Source organism: Miniopterus schreibersii (genome assembly GCF_964146895.1).
Source record: "Miniopterus schreibersii genome assembly, chromosome: 5".
NCBI classification, from domain to species: domain Eukaryota; kingdom Metazoa; phylum Chordata; class Mammalia; order Chiroptera; family Miniopteridae; genus Miniopterus; species Miniopterus schreibersii.
This window is the reverse complement of record NC_138106.1, coordinates 9,992,637-10,016,497: the sequence shown is the minus strand read 5'-3', so window position 1 is coordinate 10,016,497 and position 23,861 is coordinate 9,992,637.

Genomic DNA, 23,861 nt, shown 5'->3' with positions numbered 1-23,861 from the left:
TTTTATCTACAAAGTCATCCTATAAATATCTAGGAAAAGCTGGCTCAACTTTTAAGTCTCAATAACAATGCTGTCACACTGCTAGAGATCCTTAAAGTGACTTGAAGATGGACATCACAATCAAAACTTTGTTTCATAATTTTATTTAATACAATTACTTTTTACTTTCTCAGGAATACTATGAATTACTGATGTACTTTATGTTCTTATTTCTACTAGAAAATTCTGTATTAAGAAAAAAGTTACACTTTTGTACAGTATACAAAATAAATCATTCAATAATTTATTAAAAATATTCACTGAGTTCCTAAATTATTCTATAATCACAACTAGAAACATGCAAGCACAGCAAACAAATTATCAAAAATAAAAATCCTGTCCAGCTGGGTGTAGCTCAGTGGTTGAGCATCGACCTAGGATCCAGGCGATCGGGGTTCGATTCCCTGTCAGGGCACATGCCTGGGTTTTGGGCTCGGTCCCCAGCAGGGGGGCATGAGGGAGGCAGCCGATCCATGACTCTCATCATTGATGTTTCTCTCTCTCTCTCTCCCTCTCCTTTGTTCTCTCTGAAATCAATAAAGATCTATTAAAAAAATAAAATTAAAAAAAATAAAAATCCCTCATGTTATTTTTAGAAGCATCTACTTTTTTAATGACACCTGATTTTCAAATTGTATTTTAACACTGTTACCTTTAGGCAATATAATTTGCATTATTTACCTTTACTCCTAATTTGCATAGAAAGAAATAAGTTGCAATGAACTTGTTAAGGCGATGTGTACCTTCTGTGAATGCTGTAGTAGCTGAACAGCAAATGATAGCAATGGAAGTCATTATGAAGATCTGAAAATCAGGAATTCATAATCATTTCACTCAGAAGTATAATTTCTAGTTTGTTAAGATCAGTTTTTTTAACCATAATTAATGGGAATATGCTAAAATCACAGTATATTATTTGTGGGGATATATTGAATAATTAAGGAATGGATTTATCAAAATTTAAGTGGTATTTACATAAAACATATAAATAAATATGTTTAAAACCAAAAAGTTCTTTGTAAAAAATACTATTGAAGTAAAAAGCTGACAGGAACAGATGTTCAACATCTCACATGTAAATATTGGTGCCAGGTGGGCTTCTTGTGAAATAACACTTTGAGTTGCTAAGACTAAATACAATATATAATTGTTGACATATCAGTGAAATATGGTATTAAAGATATTTGCTTGATAAAACAATGTCTGTGGTACAAGGCCAATCAAATACCACTTCCCAGTGATGTTGTATATTTGAGGGACTGAGTGGTAACACAGAAGACTAACTCACAGAATAATTAAAGCCATCGAAGTGTTTTTAATTGCAACGAGGTTAATTTACCAATACTGCTAACATTACAATTTTTTTAGCATATAGCATTTTCAACATGATGTTGATAGATGACTTTTTTTCTTCATTGTTGATTTTAAATGACTAGATCTGAACTGTATAAAACTGAATGGTTAATCAATGTGATTTGGAAATCAACTCTGTGTAAGAGTATGTTCTGATAGCACAATGTTTGTGAAAGAAAACATTCTGGAATAGTTTCTTAAATGTGGATCTTGCAGCAAAATACAGACTACACACTACTTTGTGTACCAAAAATTCTTGCTCTGCATAAAATGTCAGTTTAAATAAGCAGAATGCTTAATAGAATGCTAGCATTTGTGAATTAAGAAAATGTTAATACATTGAATCTGACATTCCTTTCTTTATCAAGCAATAATATGAAAATTGACCATAAACTCACATTATTGCATGGAGAGACATGATGCTTATGGAGAGGAAAAGTTCTGTAGAGGACATTTGAATTACTGGAAAAAAACCCCACAAAAAACATTATTTCAGTGAGATAAGAAACCAGTTTGGTTCCAACTTTTTAAAGTTGTTCAATGATAGCCAGGATTGCTTATTTATATGATATTTTGTGTATTTCTGGTGTGTCTGTGAGGATGTTTCTGAAAGAAATCAGCATTTGAATTCATAGGCTGAGTAAAGATGGTTGCCCTCACCAGAGGGGGTTGGCATCATTTAATCCATTGAGGGCCTGGAGAGAACAAAAGGCCCAGAAAGGGTGAATTCACTGTCTCTGTTGAGCTGGAATATCCATCTTCTCTTGCCCTTGGACATCAGTGATCCTCTTTGTTGGGCCTTTGACATTGATGTTGGACTAACATATTAGGTCCACTGGGTCTCAGGCCTAAGGGCTTGGACTAGAACACGAGCTTTCCTGGACCCTCTGCTTGCTAGCAGCAGACTGCAAATTTATCAGCCTCCATAATCATGTCAACCAATCCTGCATAATAAATCTCCTTCTACATACATATTTATATTATATTTGTTCTGTTTCTCTGGAGAACCCTGACTACTACAGATTTTGGTACTGAGAATAGTTTTAGAGGAGCAGAATTTTAAGGATGAGTTTTCTGAATTGGCTTTGGGGTTTCTGGAATTGGTTCTCTCACTTGATTAAATTTTAAAAATGCTAAGGACTCTATTTCCAGTAGTAAAGGGCACCAATAGTTCATCATGTGAACTGTTTATAGAGATAGACAAAAATATCAACAATGGATACTCCTAACCAACCACTCTTAAGCAGCAAGGAGCTATGGTACTCTGTATATGATACTTTCAAACATTTTTGGAAAACTAAGGAGTATAATGACATTGATTTGTTTTTTTAATGTTGCTGAACAAAGTGGTGAAACAAGAATGAGCTCAGGGATTTGAATTCCTAGCTGAAGTGCTACATAAATTACCTAAAAGTTTCTATGAGTGCCCTGAACATCACCTTATCTCAAAACTAAGTTTGCTAAGGGAACCCCAGCACCCTTGAATAACTCCATATACACTCCTTCCTCTAAACCAAACCGTCCTGTGGGAACTACAGTCACTCAACTGGAAAAAGTAAATGCGATGGGAGTAATTGGACCCAGGGTGGCAGGGGCCAAGTGGCAGCACTCCATCACCAAAGGCAAGGTGAGTGAGCTTGCAATCATGGACAGCGGAGTCTGACTCATGTAAAATTACGATATTGGCTAGTTAATAGTGCTGTTCCTAGAAGTGAAATAAATAGGACATCTATGAAATTCTTGTTTGATCTCTATAAACAGAAAAGTTCTAAGTCAAGTGAACTTGAATTAAAAAAATGGAGTCACAGCTCCTCAATCAATTCCCAGAGTTGGGGCAATTTACAAACCCAGAATCCTTCGAATGAAGGGAAGGCCAGGATCCCTTCACAGACCCATAGTCTAGCAAAGAGTGTGGCTATTAGGCAGCAATTTAAAAGTGAACATGTTTCTTATGATGACAAGAGGACAATATGCTTTAAGAAAGACTTCAGGAACCTGGAGGGTAATAAAATATAGTCAAAGAAAAGAAGGAAGCACTTTCTAGCCAAAGAGAAAGGTAAAGAAAATTGTCAGGAACAAGAGTTAGTAAAGGATAGTCCAAGAAGTTAAATATAAATATGTAAGAATATTTCACCATTGCCAGATATAGATTGCAAAAGGGAAGAGAGTCACAATGCTGGGTAAGTAAGCATGGCCAAATGAGAAGGTGCCTGTAAGCTGTAATGAGATCTGACACTTTCCTACAAGGAATGGGAAACTATTGAATTATTTTAAGAGACTAATGAGCGAATTTGCATTGTCAAGTCACTGAGGCAGCAATGTGTAGAATGCCTCGACCAGAAGCAAGGCTGAGAGCAGGAAGGTGACTTAAGAGTCTGTTCAAATGATTTATAAGAAACGTAAGGGTGGCTTCACCAGGCGGTAACAGCTGAGCTGTAAAAAAGTAGCTTGATATATCCAGCAGAATTGACTCAACCTCTTGATTAACTAAAATTGTCAAGGAAGGGAGACAAGGCAGTCATGGATGAGCCCTGGATTTCTGGCTTAGATAATCAGATAGATGTGTTGCCATGTAATGGAATGAGAAACAGAAGGAGAAATGAGATATCAGGGAGCATGTTGTTTTTGGATAACAAGATAAATTTGAGGGGTAATGTGCTAAAACCACAGTATATATCTTGGCTATCAAGCAGACAAACAGTGCAGTATTGTCAGCCTGTCTGAACTTTGTTGAGATTGGAGTAGGTAAGTGCACGCTGGTACCAATATGCTATGTTTAGCTCCACAGGTGCAAGCAAAGTGAAAGCGGTTATTGGGTTTGAATTGGGTTGGGGCTTTGGCAAATGTGCTGAATTGCAAAATTTAAAGAGATTGAGTACTGCTACAAAAGTAATGGAAAGAGTGGATTATGACATGTAAACCTGGTAAGATGTAATATAATAAGGAAGAAACAGTTGGGTGAAGGTAAAGTAGAGAGGGTTAATAGAATTTAAGTTCAAGGGAAGCTAAAAAAGAGTTCCGGTGGGGCTAGATTCGCACAGTCTTGAAAGCGGGAACTCTGTAGTTGAAATAGGAGGTATGTGTCTGAGACTTCTGACACTCCAAGGCTCATTATAGACTTTTGAACTAAGAGAGGAAAGAGACAGATGTATAGAGGGAAAAGAAAAGTGTGAGCCTTGGGTGATATCAGTGCTCTTACAGAAATCTTTAATGCCTTTGTCATTGGCCTCATGGGTCACCTTCTCTCTGAGATTGCAAGTCCCTTTACGTCCAAGTCTGTAACTTAATTTTTCTTCCTCCACCAAACACACACACCCACTAGTGTGCAGCTTTGTCCAAAACGAGGGCTTTGTAACAAAATCTTGGGACAATAAATGACTGAAAGTAGTATGTGGTGATTTCCCCCCAAAATTAGATTACAAAATTACTCAATAACAAGGACAGGGCAAAAATTTCCAAAATGATATCATGCCCAACAGCTCATAGACCCTCACTGATTATCTCACAACCAGAAAATTTCCAAATTTGTTGACCCTATGTTATCTCCTTGACTTGCTTACTAAATCCCATTGATATGATTCTCAGAGATGAATGCTCCAGAAAGAGATTCCTCTACAGCAATAACTTTATATAGAAAAGTTTAACGTCACTCAGTAGATATCTTTAGTGTAGATGTGGGACAACTCTAAGCAGTAATGTGAAATAAATATATTTTCTTTTTATTTTCATAGCAAATAGAAGAGCCGCCTCTTCTCCCTGGGAACTGACTTCAAAGGGTAAGCAATACCGTCTACTTAACAAACAGTCTTTTTGAAAAAACAGCTTTGAAAGTATCATGCAAACTGATTTTTAATGGTTTTGGGCAACATATTTACATTTTGCGCTTCTGAGTTTGCATTTTCCTTTTTCATGTTGAATTTGTCAACTGGTTGGAATTTGTAATTTATGGCTCTGAAGCAATCCAATGTTCTTTGTCCTCAAGTGATCCTATTCCTGTGAAAGTTTATGTTACATTGACGAAAATCATTTTACAAGTAAGAATTATATTTTTGCATCATTGTATGATGTTTTTAAATGTATTGTTCTATGTGTAATATCCCTTCATATTTTTTTCTGAAAGATTTTTTTAAGAGTTCATTTTTTTTAAATGTTGGAGAATTAATGAATGAAATGTCTAATTGTTAAGCTATTTCCCACAATACTTCTTTTTTGAGTAATTAATTTTTAACTTCATATGGTTGTCTTTTGTCTTGAATTAGCGTCCCTAATCTTTATTGACTCCTTACTATTTAATGAGTATTTTGTACAATGTTAATGTTTAAAGAAAAACGTATTAACAGTCTCTAACCTAAAGCACTTATGATCAGTCTAGTAGCAAAAGCAAACATCTAAACAGATATTTAATCTGAAGGTAAGGTCACATTTTTTTGTGAATTATTTATCAACCAAAGGTCTGGTGGGGTTGAAGATGTACAAACACATCCATGACTACAGTAAAATCATTTAGCTGTGTTTTATTTGAGTAAGCTAGAATGCTTCACTTTTGTCAATACAGAATATTTTAATGTTTTATTTATTTGTCTAACACACAACTGCTTCTCTATAATTATGATTTTCCTAAGCTATGATTTGTTTTTGAACATTCCAGGGTTAAGTCAAAATGTGGTTTCAGAGTTACAATGCTAATTTAAAAGCACAGAAGCCAAATATTTACCAGAAGTATAATAATGCACCTGTCCACTTCATGTTGAAATTATTCACATTATTTCTAGTTCTAAAGTGCTTATTCATGAAAGAATTGTCCTTTATTCACTGAGAAATTGATTTTATGCTAGCGTCATTTCTCCAAATTAATCTATTTATATGTAAGAAAATATGGGTGTTTTATGGAAAATGTTTTGCTTGATTTAGGTGAACTGCTTTTTATATTTGCATTTCTAAGATCTTATTAAAGAAGAAAATCTAACATCTTGGGTTTTTTTATTTTATTTTTTTAAGTTTATCTTTATTGTTGAAAGTATTACAAATGTCCCCTTTTCCCTCATTAACCCCCTCCACCCTGAACGCCCCCACAATGCCTTTACCACACTATTGTCTGTGTCCATGGGTTATGAATATATGCAAATAAGTTCTTAGGTGTGGCATCTTCTTTTTAACTGGTTAAGGTTGCCTCATGAAGCATTGACTTGCCCACACTTTCAGGCTGTATAATTTGGCCCGTCTGAGCAGTCAGAAGGACCAGAAATTCCCCAGGTCCACTCTGGTTAGTGTAAAAGCAGGACAGTCTTTCCTCATTGGCCAAGGCAGAGCATGAGAGTTGCCCCAGTTTATAGTGGTGGTAGAGCAAGTCTAGATTTGGGAAGCCCATGAGTGATCATCTTGCCTGTCCCATAGGAAACAGGCAAGGACGAAAGACTGAAGAAAGAGTGGGTAGATGAACTGGTGGAACTGAGAGGCTCTCCTGTGGTGCAAAAACCAGATCTACCACCATTTTTTATGGGTTTTTAATAATCTCGATACTCCTCCTTATATGTAATTTGTGATTTTTGTTCTTCAGCTATTTGCACTGAGACTACAAATAAGGAAACTTCTTAAATCTTACCTCTGTTCTAAAATACTGACTCTATTGATCAGGGTAGGCTAATTGGTATAAAAGGTAATCTCCCAGATCCCATCAGAGTATAAATTTATCCTTGCCCCATAAAGTTCAATGCAGGTGCTCAACCCACAGTAGGGCTCTTCCCAGATTCAAATGTCAAAGGCTTCTATCTAGTATCATCCATTGTTGCCAAATATTGCAAAGTCCTGAGGCCTCTTGACTGTGCCCTGGTGATACACTGAATCTAGACATCAAACAAGAGAACAAGGTGCTTTAATGAACTGGTTTACATTATTTTCCACATACATTTCATCAGCCAAAACTTCTCACACTCCTCTCGTCTACCCCTCTGGAATACACATCATATTTAGTGAGTAGCTAACATTCTCTGCCAAACTATTAGGTCTTCCAAAGAGGGAAGGGAATAGCTACATAGGAACCTTAAGAAAGGACATTGGCAAAAATACATTTGGAGTCCCTGTCTTATGACCATGATAATGTGCTGTCTACACATCAGAGTGTATTGTGCTTAGAGATTCATAATACTCTTGTGCAAGGTTTAACTTTCTTCAGTTTATGGGGGTTACATTTGTTGGCCACTGTAAACTGATATTCTGTGACTTTAAGTTCAACCCATGTTGAATGTTGTCAGGGAAACAATAACAGTAAGAAATGTGTCAAATTCCTCCTCTTAAGCCATTCCCCAAAAGGCAAATTAGTCTAGTTGGGCTTCCTTAATAGTAATCAAATTGGCAAACATCCAACTTACATTTTGTAGCATGAAAAAAAAAAAAATTTCTCTAGAAAAGTAAAAAAACCCCTCAAAACAAGCAATGTATTTAACATAATAGTTTTTTATGAAAAACATGATGTCTTATGATTTGTAGTTAGTGCTTAGCACATAATAAGCATTCAATGAATGTTGTAAATAAATGTCTGTTAAATAGTGCATTTCTGGCTATAAACAATGTTTTGCTTCTATGACCTGAAAGTTAATAGAAAACTTTTCCATAGAATGGAAATAATTTGTTAGGCTCCTGCTTGCACTGGCAATCTAAATATTCAAAGCTGAATACATGATGTTCACTTAACTCTGGTGTAAATTACTGTATTTTCAAATGGGCAATCACAAATTGCTAATTGCATCAGTAGTCATATAATTTTATGGAAAACACTTTCATCTTTTGTAGTAGATTGCATTTTTCAAAATGGCCCATTCTTCACACTCTTCTTAATGTGACTTTATTCTTCCCATTGTATACGTCTATATGGTGCATAAGTGCCTTGCCTGCCCTCCATGTTGCAACAGTATAGACCTTTTTGACTACTTCAACCAACAGAACATGGGTGAAATGATGCCATGAAATTCCCAAAGATTGATTATAAAAATGTTACGCATTTTCACCTTGTTCTCCTAGGGTATCTGCTCTCGGTCATCATGCTGAGAAAAAGTCCAAATAAGATTTAAAGTCATTAATTAGACATAAAGAGGCCCCTTGAAGGTGTCCAACCAATAGCCAGGAGAGATCACAGCCAACATCAACCAGATAGGAAAGCCAATACCTAAATACATGTTGATTATGGTCAAGACAAATCCTGTGCCTTCCAGAATTAAAAAAAGCTCAAGGGTAGCAACTTACCACTACATGCCTGGTCAGTCACCTCGAACTACAGTGTCATACCAGGGACTCACAGTTGCTCTCGGTAGCTAGAATATTGGACATTTGACTAAAGAAGAAGCTCTACCAGCCTTATCGAGTGGGATTCCCTGCCTTTGGGCCCATGCATGCCTTCATGTCTGCCACTACAGCTATTCTGTTCTTAAGTCTATCTTTCATCAAAGGAAAGGCTGAACACATACACTGGCTGATGTCAGCAGGCAATTATTAAATCTACATTGTTTAATGCTTATTGGTGAATGCTCTTTGATGGCCATTAAAATGTCACACAAAGGACTATATGTTCATCCACATGCTTTCCCCCCAACCATTTTGTCCCATACCATTAGCTATTGTCCATATGTTAGTACATGCACTTACCATGCAAAGTAGATGACAAAGTACACCATCAAAAGATTTACAATGATCACTGTCTTTCTGGGCCATCTCTGAATGGGGGTTGTTGTAAAGCAATAGTTGATTTTAAGCTTGAGTCCACTTACTAACCTGAGGCCTCTGGGATGAAAGCTCAGCCCTTTTCCTTCTCTGTCAGATGGTCATAAGAGGTCTCTCCTGTGTCTATAAATGTGAACCAAAGGAGAGATACTGGTTCAACAATAAAGAATAATGTGGCAGTCTGGGCCATCTACTGTGCAGCTTGATTTTGCCCTCTGAGACTCATCTCAAATATATTGTTTCCTTCTTAAAATGCACTGTTGCTAGGCCTTCTTGATCTTCCAGTTTTGTGACTATAACATACCTAACACAAGGTGGGCATTTGTGGTCACATGGTTACTTGATGTCTCATGGTCAAATGCCCTTTGTCCACCTGAGTCCAGTTACATACTGGGAGCTGTTTTTTGGATCTGTAGATTCAGATGATGTGATTTTCATGGAGAATCCCAGGATTCTCTGTTGTAATTCTGAGACTAGAGCTTATCACAAAATTGTTCACCCATTAACAGTACCTTCAGTGTATAAAGTCTACGACATATGACTCAAGTTTCAAAACTGCTTTTATCACAAGCTGGACCTGATGATTATCCATTTTCTTCTCTTGGCCCCATTCAAAGCTGGAAGCCTTGCACACCACTCAGTAAATGGGTTAGGATTATTTTCCCAAGTGTAGGATATATTACCTTCAGAGTCCAAAGAGGCCTACCAGGCACTGTGTTTTCTTTTTAATTATGGGAAGTTAGAATGCAATAGTTAATCCATTATTTTAATGGGTATATATCCTAGTATGCCCAAGATTACTGGACCTTTTAATGACACTATGAAATTCTTTATCATTATAACTTACATCTTCTACCCTCTGGAGCATATGCATATTATCCAGGCTTCTAATAAATTGCCGCTTCTTGTTTATCTAGACTGATTTATGTGATATCACCAATATAGTGGATCAATATAATGCTGTGGAATGTCATGATAGTTCAAGTGCTTTCAGATTCCATTAAGACAGAGGATAAGATTCTAAACTGAGCCCTAAAAAGAACACTGTAAATGTATATATTGCAGCCCATACCATATAAATGTAACTGTGTCTTGTTCTTGACAGGCGTCCAAGTGTCAGCAACTAGCTGCCAGTTGGGAAAGTGGTTTTGCTCATCCTGCTTGGGCTGGATCACATGCTTGGAGGTTGGTTGGTCGCAGGCTGGTCTAGGATAGCATTGGTGAGAGCAAGAGGGCTTCCTGCTGCTAGGCTTCTTATTGTCTAACATGCCAGGCTGGACTTTTTTCCTATTATTTATTTTTATTTTTTTAAGGTTTTAATTAAAATTTTTTTTCCACATAGCATACAAAGAATTTTAAAAGGATGAGCTGAATTATACAAGGCCTCTTGAGGCCTCCACTTGACACTGGCACAGCATTCTGCATGCTCCATTATTGGACACAGCAAGTCACAAGGCCAGCACATCTTCAAGGGCTGATAAATAAAGTCCACCACTTGATGGGAGGAATTTTGAAAAGTCCCATACCAGGAGGGGAATAATTGGGGACATTTTTACAATTAACCTACCACAATATGAACCTAAGACTTCCTCGGGGCATTTCCCCTCCCTATATATTGCATAGCTTGTTTAATCTCTAAATTTTTGAACTCCCACATAAAACATTTACTAATATTTAAGGTTTCTGAGTTTATTTCCCACTTGTCAAAACCAAAACAAAATAAAAAATATTTAAGGCCGTTCAAAAAATATAATAAATTCTTGCAAGATTGAACAATCTAGCCTATAATATAAACCCCACTTTTTATTTACTGTGTTAATTCCACTTGATTGCTGACCACCAAAATAAACACTGGCACAACTGCAGGATTTTCAGTTCTTTCAAATAGAAGCCGGAGGTAGCAGAAATAGCATCAAGGGGCCACAAGGTCAGCTTGTGACATGTGCTTATGATGCTGCTCTGCCGACTGTCCCCACTGATTTATACTTGTCACATACTAAGGGCTCAGCTCAGCTGCACTGTGGCGCCAACATTCTTTCATTATAAGCTTTATATTAAAGTGATTTGTGTGATGGAGGAAAAAAATGAATTGCAGGAAGTTAAAAATTCAGAGTAATCTTGGTGTAATTTTGGAAACTAATATGAAGAAAATAGCAAAAAAGATTTTGTCATTTCACTTCTAAATATGTTATATAAGATAACCTAACCCAAAAGATACCCAGTGTGCTTACAGAATAATGTGTGTGTGTCAGGATGTAAAACTTAGTTTTTCCTGTAAACAGATGTCGCTAGGTAGAATATCTCCAAGGTCATCTATGGCCACAAGGCTGAGAATGGTGATTAGCAACTACTTGTGTTTTCTATTTGTGTATTTGTTTCAACTTACTCAATACACGTTAGTACTTTTATATTGTTGTTAATGGCAACTAATTCTTTTGACATTGAGGTCTTTCAACTTTAGAGTCTTAAGCTTATCTGTATGAATGGCAGCTGTTTAACATTCTTGGAATTTTGATTTATGAAGATTAATATTAAGAACCAATCCCAAATGTCCTACAGTTATTTAATCTATGGTAGAATAGGAGACATCTAAAAATGTTGAGGGTTTAGTTGTCTAGATTTTATTTTAAAAGTAAATACACCTAGAATCTTCTGCTGCTTACATAATAGCATTATTATTGTTTGTGTTTGTGTTTCTGATCCATATATGTAGATGAATATAATGTTGAATGATAGTAATGTCTCCATGTGCTCCCTGTTGGGGCTGCATATTTCTCATCAGAATGAAGTTGATTATGAAGACATGTTTGAGGTAGAAAGCACAGGGAAGCAAGGCCTTGACTGCCTTCTTTTTTAGGGTTATCATGCATTATGTACTATCTTGAATCAATCCAACATTTTTAAGGGTTATCATTTGAGTGCAGATACTAAGCATTGACTTGAGGTCAACTGTTTATAAGAGTAACAAAAATATTTCATATAGCAATTTAGATTAAATATTGAGTGATGAGAGGTGCATAAGAAAGGTCTACAGTTCAGAATTTGCCATAAAATATTCTAATAGAAAAAGACTTCTTATGATCTGTGATGTTATCCACACTCACACCACATGAGGATAATGCAATTTCTCATTGTATAGCAATTTTTTTTTATTCAGCATTATTTTTACCTGTATTACCTGACTTGGTTGACATAATAATCTGGCAAGATTATTTAAGATTGTTTTCCGCATTTTTAATAGATGAGGAAATGGAGGCATGGCTTATTTAAATACTCCATATCTAACATTCACAGATTGGTAAAATTCTAGCACAATTTGGTTGGCAAAAAAATAAATAAGAGAGAGAGAAAAAGAGAGAGAAAGAGAAAGAGAGAGAGAGACTGTACTATTCCATTCATAATGACACAGAAAATAAACCGATAAATTCATACATATTTTTAAGTAGTGGTGGTAGGCAATATAATAAAAATGAAAGAATAAAAGATGAATATAACTTAAAAGTAATCATTGCAGTTTCTTCAAACTGTGTGATTAGAGCAGATTATAATGAGGGAACCACATTTGAACTGAAACTTAATGTCAAGATGGAAGCAACCCTATAGAGATCATCACAAAAAACAAACAAACAAAACAACCAACCAGTGCAAAAGTCCTCAGGCAGAAACCAACTTAGTGTGTTTTCAGACCTAGAGAGGGAGCAGTGTGGTTGTAGTGAGCAAGGTGCCGTTGGAATAGCACGCAATCAGAGAGACTGCAGGGGCCAGGTCCTAGAAGACTCTGGCCACTGTAAAAGGATTACATTTCAAGTGAAATGGAAACCTACGGAAAGGCTTTCCACAAGGCTATATCATGACCCAATTTGAATTTTTGGAAAGTCAGGTTGTTTGCTTCTGGACAAAAGGATTTTAGAGCCGGGAGCCCATTCAGGACCCATGGTCGTCGTCTGTGTGTGCAGTGCGGAGGCTTGGACTTCGAGTGTAGCAAGGGCAGCAGATAGATTTAGGAACAGGGCCGACAGCTTTGTCTATAGATTAAAAGTGAGCACGAAGGATAGAGAGAAATGCAGAGTGATTTAGATTTCCGGATAAACAGCTGAGAAGATGATGATACCATTCATCACGATGGATAAATGGGTGAGGAGCTGCTGTGGCGAAGCCGACCCACTTATTAGCACTAAGCCAAAGTGCCGCATATATAAGGATGTACGCTCTGACATTCAGGGAGGAGGGCAGAGTGTTGTTATCAATGGGGTCTCCTTGGCAGATTCCACTTAACCGCGTGAGACTAGATGAGATCCAGAGGGAGAGTGTGCACATGGAGAAGAGAGGCCCATCACAGCATTTAGAGTTTCAGCAGAAAGACTTTTGGATGTAAAATTATTATTGCTGTGTTTTTTCACATTTAATTAGTAGCCACAATCCTAGTGATATATAGTACAGTTATTTCGCACTCTATATGTGTGCAATCCAAGTTATTAGGCTTTTAATGTGTTTTTTTTTTATTAAATGCCCTGTTTTCACCTTTATTTATTTATTTTTCTATGGCAAAGGGATTTTTTTCTTGGCCACGAATGGCAAAACTTGTACAAATTATAATAAGATGATGCTGGGCATCAAATTTTTATTTTTTAAGTGACAGTATTCATTGAATTTACTTTTTTTTTCCCAATAGAAAATATCCAAGTATGGTTCTAAAATAAGTTAAATATTCTTTCTCCAGTGTTCCAGCAAAAGGTAATTGCTAGATTAAATGGAATAACTTCCATGTAAAGCCCATGAGGACCATTACTATTATCAGAATAAATAGCTTATTAGATATATCTTACTTTACGTTGCTCTTCTGTATGTAGTAACTAAAATATTTTTTCAGACTTAGAAGATCATACCCTCCAAAGAAAACAAAACAATACTCCCTCTCACACACAGAGCAACAATAAGAACAACGTTCAACATATGCACCCAACACAAAATTGTAATACAAACAAAACAGAAAGAACTGGGTTGTTGACTGAAGGAGTTTCAGAGTTAACATGCAAATCCCTAAAATCATTCTCATTAATTAGTATGTGAAAACAACCAGTGAATGGATTAGGCTAGACCTCAAAAATTTCATAAAGTGGGAAATGTATTGTGGAGTTTTATTTCCAAAGTAAGAACCATATTAAGCTGTATGTGGGTCATATTTGCATTGAAAGGATTTAGTTGCAGTTTCCTTTAGAGATCATCTAAGAGGGGCATCTAAGAGGATAAAAAATGAGGACATATATGTCAAAAGTTATCAAAGTCAAGGCAGTTTCCCTACCATGAGCCTGGGACTGAATTCAGAAGCTTTGGGGGGCGCTTGTAGTAAAGTGGCGGACACCGTATTTCAAGTTGAAGCCACTGTTCTATAGATCTGTCCCGTCGAGAAAGGCTTTCTTTCCTCTTTCCTACACACTCATATAGTTCTTAAGCTTTCGTTCCTCCCTTTCTGACAAAACAAGGACTCAGTGAGCCCAGCCCAGTGAAGCCTGAGGGGCTGTGAGTGTGGGCAGTGGGGACTCCCTGGTTCTGCAGTCATAGGCCTTGGGAAGGCCTTGACACTGTAGTGATGCCGCTGGTGGCCATGGTCTGGCCATCAGTTCCCTGAGGAAAGGCCAGGCAGGCAGGAGCTCAGGGCAGGGCCTCTCCTCCTCCATGTGAATCTCTAACACACTCAGTAAACTCCTCAAATTGTGAACAAAACCCCATGTGTTTGTATCTCATGGAGCCCTGGCACAAAACCCTGAGGTTGAAGTCAGGCGAGGTTAATAATTTTAGGATGTTTATTATTTCTTTTCCTATTTTCTTTAGCTCTTGCTATATAGTAAAATTACCTCTTAGCAACAGAATGCTGTCCACAGCCAGAGAGCCAACCAAGCTGGCTGAGCAAATATTCCTGTCATCAATTAGCATTTTGAAACACATCAGAGAGCATTCCTTGAAGTAATCCTGCTTCAAGCCCTATTTCAAACTGGGTTTATGTAACGGGTAAGTGTGTGAACATCTTGAGGAATGAAATGGGTGAGGAGGAAAATGAGTTATGTCAGGAGTACAGTTTTTATCTTTAAAGGAATGTCTAAGGAGAATTCCTCCTCCAAACGCCATCCATCCAGATGGGGGATTGTTACGCCACGGAGTCCCTAGCTCATGGCAGGCAAGGCCCCGGGGGTTTGTAAGAAGGAAGTTTAGATGAAGAAGGGACCTGACACAGCCCAGTGGGTACAGCAGTGTGATGTGTGTTCACCACGTTTTACATGATATTTTGCATTCCATGTTTCCATTTCTCATTACCCAAAATTTGCTTATCTGTCTTCATCAGAAAGGCTGTGTCTCAACACTAATTTTGAATTCTATTAAGCAATTTGATAGTCATACAGTATTCTTTTGAATGAAGAAAAAATATGATTGTGCCTAAATAGAAATGACTTCCAATATTACATACACAACATGTCCATATTATCAAGAAAAATTCAAATACTCACACATTTTCAAACCGTCATTGATAGAAAAATGATATCATGACAATTTTTTCAAAGTTATAACTGCATATGAAAGTAAAGGTATGCACACTTGTAAACAATGAGCCAGGGCTACTTAATCCTGTTTACTTAAAAGACCCCTGTTTACTCAAGTAATGCTGGTCTCACAGTAGATGATATAAAAATAAATGTATAACATTGGTTGGTGTAGCACATAATTAAACTTGTTAAGATATGATCTACTTGCCACACTCATTACCACACAATGCCTAGTACATAATAGGGACTCAGCAACTGATCTAAGAAAGAGGTTACCTAGAAGATAAATTTAGAACTTTAAATGCATGAAATATAAAAGCACATGTCTCAGGTTTAGGTGTAATATATGTATTACTTGGCAGCTTGTGGATAATTCAGAGGTGTGAGAAGGGGCTGGAGGCATCACTCAATTTCTCTGATGGATTTATTTCCCATCGAGCTTACCTAACACTGAACTCCGATTCCCAAGGAATATAACATAAGGAATGTTTTAGAAATATGCATCCTTTAGCCAACCTTAACTCGTGGAAGGAAACCTCAAGATTCCCTCCCTGTTTATTGCTTTCTTCATCTCTTCAACCCTTCATTTCTCCTGTCTTTCCTTTCTTCTTATGGACATCTGTGAAACTTCAAATATGAACATATTACTAGATGATTTTATAAAATTATTGTTAATTTATTTGTTTGGTTAACATAATTGTGGTTGTGTAGAAGAATGCCATTCTTACGAGATGCATGCTAAAGTACTTAGAGATATTGCATGTGATGTTTATAATATATTTTCAAATAATTTCAAACATATACACACACACATATAAAACATACTTGCCAAAATGTTAACACATTTTAAATCTAGAGGAGTATGTGGGTGTTTCTTATAAGTTTCATTCTTCTGCATGTTTAAACATTTTTATTATGAGAGCTGGGGAAAAAGACACAGACCCTGTGACTGTCAATTTTTTTTGTCAATTTGGCTTAGTTATAGAGTACCCAGTTATTTAATCATACACGACAATCTAAGTGTTGCTATGAAGATATTTTGTAGATATGATTCATGTCCATGATCAGTTTACTTCAAGTAAAGGAGATCATCCCAGATAATCTGGGTGGGCGTGTTCTATCAGTGGAAAGTCTTAATGATAGCAGAAAAGATTTCCCTGAAGAAGAAATTCTGTTTGTAAGTGAAGCTTCAGAACTCTGCCTAGAGTTCCAGGCTGCACTTCCTGAAGACCTGCCCTACAGGCCGCAAACTTGCCTCCCCAGACACTCAAGTCAACTAAACCAATAATTCCTTTAATATAGAGATTATACTGGTCCCGGTCCTCTGGTTGAACCTTGACTGACAGAGACCCTTTCCTCTAGTTGTGGAAATATGTAAGTAAAAAATAAATTGCTATATGGAGAGCTAAGTGCTATATTAAATAGAGATTATCCCAGATTCCTATGACAAGCCACATGAAGGACACTTAGCTCAGATGCGGGCTATTTCAGAAAAGGTTGTGTAACTTGTTACCTCAAGGAGAGTATAGATGCATGATTCAAGATCTGAAACCATGCCATAAATGATAAAGGAGCAAAGGAAATTATTTTCAACTATATGGGTAAGTTCATTAACATTAGAAATTTAGCTATAGGCATTCAATACAAAGACTGGAAACAATTTGAAGAGAGTTGTATGACTTCACTGAATACCATTGTTCAATAGATTTTTCTAATAGGCAAAAGGTGTGAGTTATGGGTAAGAAGTTGTCTTAGCATTTTGGAGAGAAAAATGGCTTTTAATTTATGTGTTTTATAAATGAATTTACTATTCAATTAAAGGTAAATGCAGAGGAAATTTAAGGTTTGCATTGCCTATGCAGATGGAATGACAACTTGTCAAATAACATTATTTTTTCACATATTTAATACAAATTAAATTCTCTTAGCACAATAGGTAATTTCTTCAATTCTATCTACTAATTTAATTGTCCACAGAAATTATTGATTTACAAGTAAAAAGTAAATTGCCTAAAGCCTAAAAATAAAATCACTGGAAATGATTAATTTATACTCCCAGCTTTCTCAATTTATTACAAAATAGCCAAAACAGAAAGGCTGGAAAGCAGGATAGAGGTGCAGAAGGTGGTGGTAAATGGAATGGAGATAAAAAGGCAAAGACTTCTGTTTGCACTTTAAAGAGTAGCATCATCAGTTTCATGTTTTAAATAAGTGATTTAACTTTTGGCTCTATTAATTTTTGTTAATCTGAGTTAAGTATCTTCTTATTATTTCCTTTTGTGTCGATTTAGGTTTCAATCTATGGCCTTCTACTTCTTGTTTTAAGACAACTCTTACTGTGAATATACATTTTCCCCCCCAACATTTCTTTTCTTGTGACAAGCACTTTCAAGATCCATTGAACCAAAATTGTGATCAAAGTGTGGTTAGTTTGCTTCAGTGATCCAGACATGAGCTGTGTTTAGGGAGGAAGCCTAAACATCCAGCAGGCTTTTAGTCTAAGAACTAAGTGAAAATTGAGAGAACAATTTATTGGCAAAAAGTTTGTTTTGTCTAACCTATATGCAAAATAACCCACAATGTCATTTCTATTCGCCCATTGTCCAATTACAAGAAACTTTCATGAGAACCTGAAGCAAAAATTGCTGAAATATATATTTGGAAAAATCAACCCGACATGAATATGGAATGCCAAAAGAAATAAAAACAGTTTTATGAATAACTTCTACAAGCAGAACAGTTTCTAAAGAGAAGGCAATGAAGAAAAGTATCAAATGGGAAGTGCAACCGAAGTAGGAGGACTGATTTAGCGATGTGGGTTCAGTTCCCTGGAACAGGTCACATCTCAAATCGACTTTGGAAGTCTCTCCGAGCTTGGAGGTTGGCTAAATCCACCCGCCGTCACAATTTTGATGCTTAGGAAAGGCGTTGTCGAGACAACACACAGAACCGGCAAGTCGGAGAAATGGCACATCAGAAATGTCGCCAAACTCAGTGCATACTTGACTTAATAACTTGTGCATTTAAATAAATAACAACTTCAACAAAACTTCAAAACAAAATCTCATAAAAACTATGAAGCATTAACTTTCGGAGAGAATTTTCTTGCATAAAAAAACACAACAATGAACATTTTTGGTTTGAGGAAAAGCTTTTTCCATATTGCCCGCTTGGTTTTCAAAATGAAAGCTAAGCCATGATATTTTTTTTTATGCCTTATGAAAAATCGATGCATATTTAGCTTTTGAAAGCATTATAAAGAAGCAGTGATCTCAACTGTTTCTGTCCCCTGACATTTTCTTCCTCCGAGGTTGGTCAGAGAGGCACGTTCACCATGGTGCAGATTCCACTCCATCCGTAAAGAGCTGTCCCATGGGTGTGAGGCAGGAGGCGTGATTGTTGAAGTCCTGGCTGGCCTGGGTCCCCACCCTTGTGATTTAACTCAAACGAGAAGGCATGTGGCAACAGCAGATCCTGGAAAACTCAGGCTTGAGATAGAAACTGTGTTCTTGTTTTTCTCAACAGATTACACTGGAACAGTGTCAAATGATCCTGCTGCTTGGTGAGGGAGACCTGGAAGGCAGAGTAGGAAACAATGAAAAAAGGGAGAAAAGGCTTCATTTCTCATGTCCTCTCTGTAATTCATGGTATTGTTAGTTTCATCAATGATTTTTTTGTTCAGGTATTTGCTTGATGAGTATTTGCTTGGTTGATGTTTAATTTTTCTAGAAAGTGTTTAAAGTTTATTATATATTTGGATATAAGTCAAACAAAACTTAAGTGATCATTTTAATAAGTTCTTTTAAATGTAAGCGAGTCTGTGGGAAACTGCAAAAATCTAAAGAGACTCAAGTTCATAAGTCATTTCTCTACAACAATAATCATATTAACTTGAGATTAGGAAAATGAGCATGTGTTCCCAGAGGAGACTTTTTCATGCTTAAAGATCATGTTTATGAAATGTGCCATAGTAATTCAAAATAAACTTTTGCTGTTTTGTTTCCCTGGCTTGTATTATTTTTGATGAAATAGCTAATTTTCTGTTTCATATTTCTTTTATTAAAATATGAGACTGAAAATGAGTGCATACATATATGTGTGCAAATATCCATTTTCATCTATTATTATTTATATATATAGTTGTCATCACTGAAACAATGAATTCAGATACAGAAATAAATCCTTGAAGTGATAACAACTTAAAAAACATAGTACTTTATATGTTACAAAATATTTTCCTATTCATTTATTCAAAATCTGACATCAACTTTATACGATTTAACAGATAAGAAACTGACATTTAGAGAAGTTAAATAACTTGATCAATGCCAATGTAGCTAAGATAAGGTAAATGGACCTTAAACCATTTTGCATTCTTTTGAATCCATTGCATTTGACTTTATCTCATGATTCCCTTGTAATCCTTAACATTGAGCCTGTGTTCATCCAAATCTAGTAACAGGATGATCACCAACCCACACATACTACCCCTTTTAATTTTTGAACAGCTTAATTGTGAGTACTGTAATGTCTTCCTCACATTAAAATGCTGATTTTAGTCCTGTCCGGAGTTACTCAGAATAAATCTAAGTCATTTCACCACATGTCACCTCTTCAGTTATTTTATAATGGTTGATAAAAATTCAAGGGAGGAACGATGGTAAGTTATATTACAGAATTGGCAGAGGACATGGGAATCAGTTGAGGGAGAGTGGAACAAAGTGACTTTTCAGGGCTCCTTGGAAATGGTCATAAAACTATAGGTCAAAGATTTCAAAAGAAAGACAGGGATAGGTGTATAGAATTAATAGCCATAGGTATATTTGATAATTTCTTCAACTCATTGAAACTCAGTATCGGCCAAGTAAAATGTTGGGAACATGGAAGAAGAGAAGAGTATGTGATCTAAATCCAAAGGGAGCAGGATATGGAACATACCATTTGGTGACACTAAACAACATGATCCAAGTAACCCAGGCAGTGCAGTTTAGACCCCGGGTTTGAAAGTATGTCTCAGTCCCAGAGCTCATGCCTTTCCGCTACATCATCAGAGAGTAAGCTGAGAGTTTCAAGCAGAAGGAGCTTTTCAATGGCAAATATCCACGGTGAGGAGTTAGGCAACTTGGAATTGAGGCCATATTTGATAAATGTTTAAAAGCAAGTTTGTTAAATTAATACTATTATGTACAACATGAAAAGATATAAACTGTGTACTGTGATTTTTAACAAATTGGGAAGTGAAAAACAGGAGAAAGGTAGGATATCATTGTACAGGGAAAACTATCAAGGAGACCCAGCTACCCTATCTGTCTTTCTTTCTACCTATCTATCTATCTGCCTGTTTATTAAAAGGAGTTTTATGAACTTTGTATTCTTAGGGAAGGGTTCCTCAACATTAGCACTGCTGACTTCTTGGACCTGATAATTTCTTGCTGCAGGAACTGTCCTGGCGTTTTAACATGTTTAGCAGCATTCGTAGCCCCTCCACACTGATGCCAGTAACACTACTTCCACAGTCACAACCATCAGAGATGTGTCTACACATTGGCAAATGTCCCCTAGGGGGCAAAATTCCCCCTAATTGAAAAGCACATCTTTAAGGAAATAAAACAATAGTAATGAAAAAAACAACAACAAAACAAAACACTAGAAAACACCATAACATGAAGAAATAGCACAAAAAAAGTCTATTTCAGAAGCTAATAAAGACAAGAGTGACAAAGGGAAGAGTGGGAGAAGGCATGGGCTTGGTGAGGGTATAATCATAACTGAAGGTCTCTATTTTTCCCCAGGAAAAAGAAAAGAACAGCTATTATAAATGAGAAGGTGATTAGATCTTAGAGGAGTCTTAATGATTTGACAAAGGATATGATTAAGGCTATTTGAAAATAACTTGTGCCCTGCTAGGCATGGCATAGTGGTTGAGCATTGACCTAGGATCCAGAACATAGAGGTTCAGTTCCCAGTCAGGGCACCTGTCTGGGTTGCAGGCTCGATCTCCAGTTGGGGGCGTGCAGGAGGCAGCCAATCAATGAGGACTCTCTCATCATTGATGTTTCTCTCTCTCTCCCCCTCTCCCTTCCTCTCTCTGAAATTAATAAAGATTTATTTTTTAAAAAACATTAAAAAGAAGATAACTTGCCCAGAAATATTGAGGGAGCAGCTGAGGTGGGATGATAACCTGGAAAGATGCGAATCAGCAAGCTGATGAACTATTCCCAAGCAATATTCAGCCTCAAGGGGATTGATAAATAGGAAACAAATTATGAGAATGATCAGTGTTTGAGGGTTTAACAGGATAAGTGTGTCTCGGGTAAGATGGACAGCAATCAGATCCAAGGATAGCGTGTACACAGAATAATTGATGATTAAGTCCAGGCTTAGGTATCAAGAAAGGAATTAGGGAAAGATGGAAAACCAGGGGGTTGGGGGGAATAAAAAACAGTGGAATATTAATAGATTGAAGGTTTTTGACAAATTCCTCAAATGTGCTTCATGTGGCTAATAAACTGGGACAAGAGTAACTCTAAAAAAAATGTAGTTATTCAAAAGATTGGGTGTATTTATATCTATGGAAGGAAGACAGTCCTGCCATATACTGCCTAGAATGTTTAAGTACCCCTTGCCAATCATGTGTGTATATATGTATATATTTACTATATCTTCCTCCCTTCCTTTCTTCCTTCTTCCTTCCTTTCTTTTTCCCTCCCCTCCTTCCTTCCTAGTTAATATTTGAGAGTTTTTAATCATTGATTCTTCATATCATGGTGAAGGAGAGGAAAAGCACACATGTAATCTATATGTTAATCAAATAGGATTCAAGAGATGTAACAAAGAGCTAATTTATTTTTGTCTCTCATTGTCTCTTTCAACCTGTACAAAGGGGGATATTTTTTCCTTGCCACTGGATGAAAACTTGATGAAGATGCTATACATCTCTAGTTAAGTTTAGATGGCATAAAATCCTTTGGTCACTTTAAGTTCCAAACACAATCTCATTATTTCAGTAAATTGAAGTGTCTAATCACATATATCAATTGGCACTTTCATCTTCATACAAGATAAATTGCCTTCCCTTTCTCTGCTCACTAGGGCCAACCTTCAGGAGGGCTTCTGGTTATCTTAGCAATGGATCTGAGCAGTCTTCATTCTATTTGTCACTCAAGTGTCACCCTACTGCTAGATGCTAGTTCTAATCCCTGTGGGGTTGATATGAAGGGAAGGAAGATGGGAAAGAAGGCTAAGAAAGTTCCTCCTTGACTGCTGCTACTGCATGCAGGCTGCAGGTTTCCCGTGCCTAGCAGACATCTAAAGCTGTGGTTTCAGTTGCAGGGTCCTTTGTGGATGCCTTGAAGGCAACTTGTTGGTGTCTTCAGACTATAGCTTCCATGATATGAGTGATGCTTCAGTTTCCTGGCCATATGTATCCTCTGTAGCTTCTGCCTCTAGGACCCACTAACTATTGTCATCTTCTGGCTATTGGAGACTGTCTTCTTGGATAGGGTTCATTTTTAAAAAATATATCTTTATTATTGATTTCTGAGAGAAGGGAGAGGGAGAGAGAGATAGAAACATCAATGATGAGAGAGTCATTGATTGGCTGCTTCCTGCATGCCCCCAACTAAGGATCAAACCCACAACTCAGACATGTGCCCTGACCACAAATTGAACCTTGATCTCCTGGATCCTAGGTCAATGCTCAACTGCTGAGCCATGCCCTACCGGGTAGATAGGGTTCATTTTGAATGACCCACAGGCTAATGTTTCTTTTGTATGTGTCACACTCGGTCCCTGGGATTCATGCACTTTGACCTGCCTGTTCCCAGTTGGAAGGGCAGACTGTCCAGCTGTGCACAGCTGGATAGTAACTGCCCTTCCAACTGGGATGTTCGGTCTTCCTCAGACATGAGTCACCTCAGCTCCCACTGGAGGAAATACGTGTCAAGCTTGCTGAGTGTGCCTGTTAAAACCTCTCTCAGTAGGCTTGGGATGATTTCTCAATCAGAGAACCTCCACCCATTGCTTTTCTGGGAAGAAAGAGTGAGTCCTAACACAGCAATCTAACAATCTTCCTTAGAAAACCTTTACTCTTTGACCCTTTAAACAATTCCCACTACCCAAGTTAGCCTTGCTAATTAGTAGAATAATCATCAGACCAATGCCCTTATATCCAAACCTTCATTTTCCATGATCACTGAAAAAGACTCTCATTTAAGA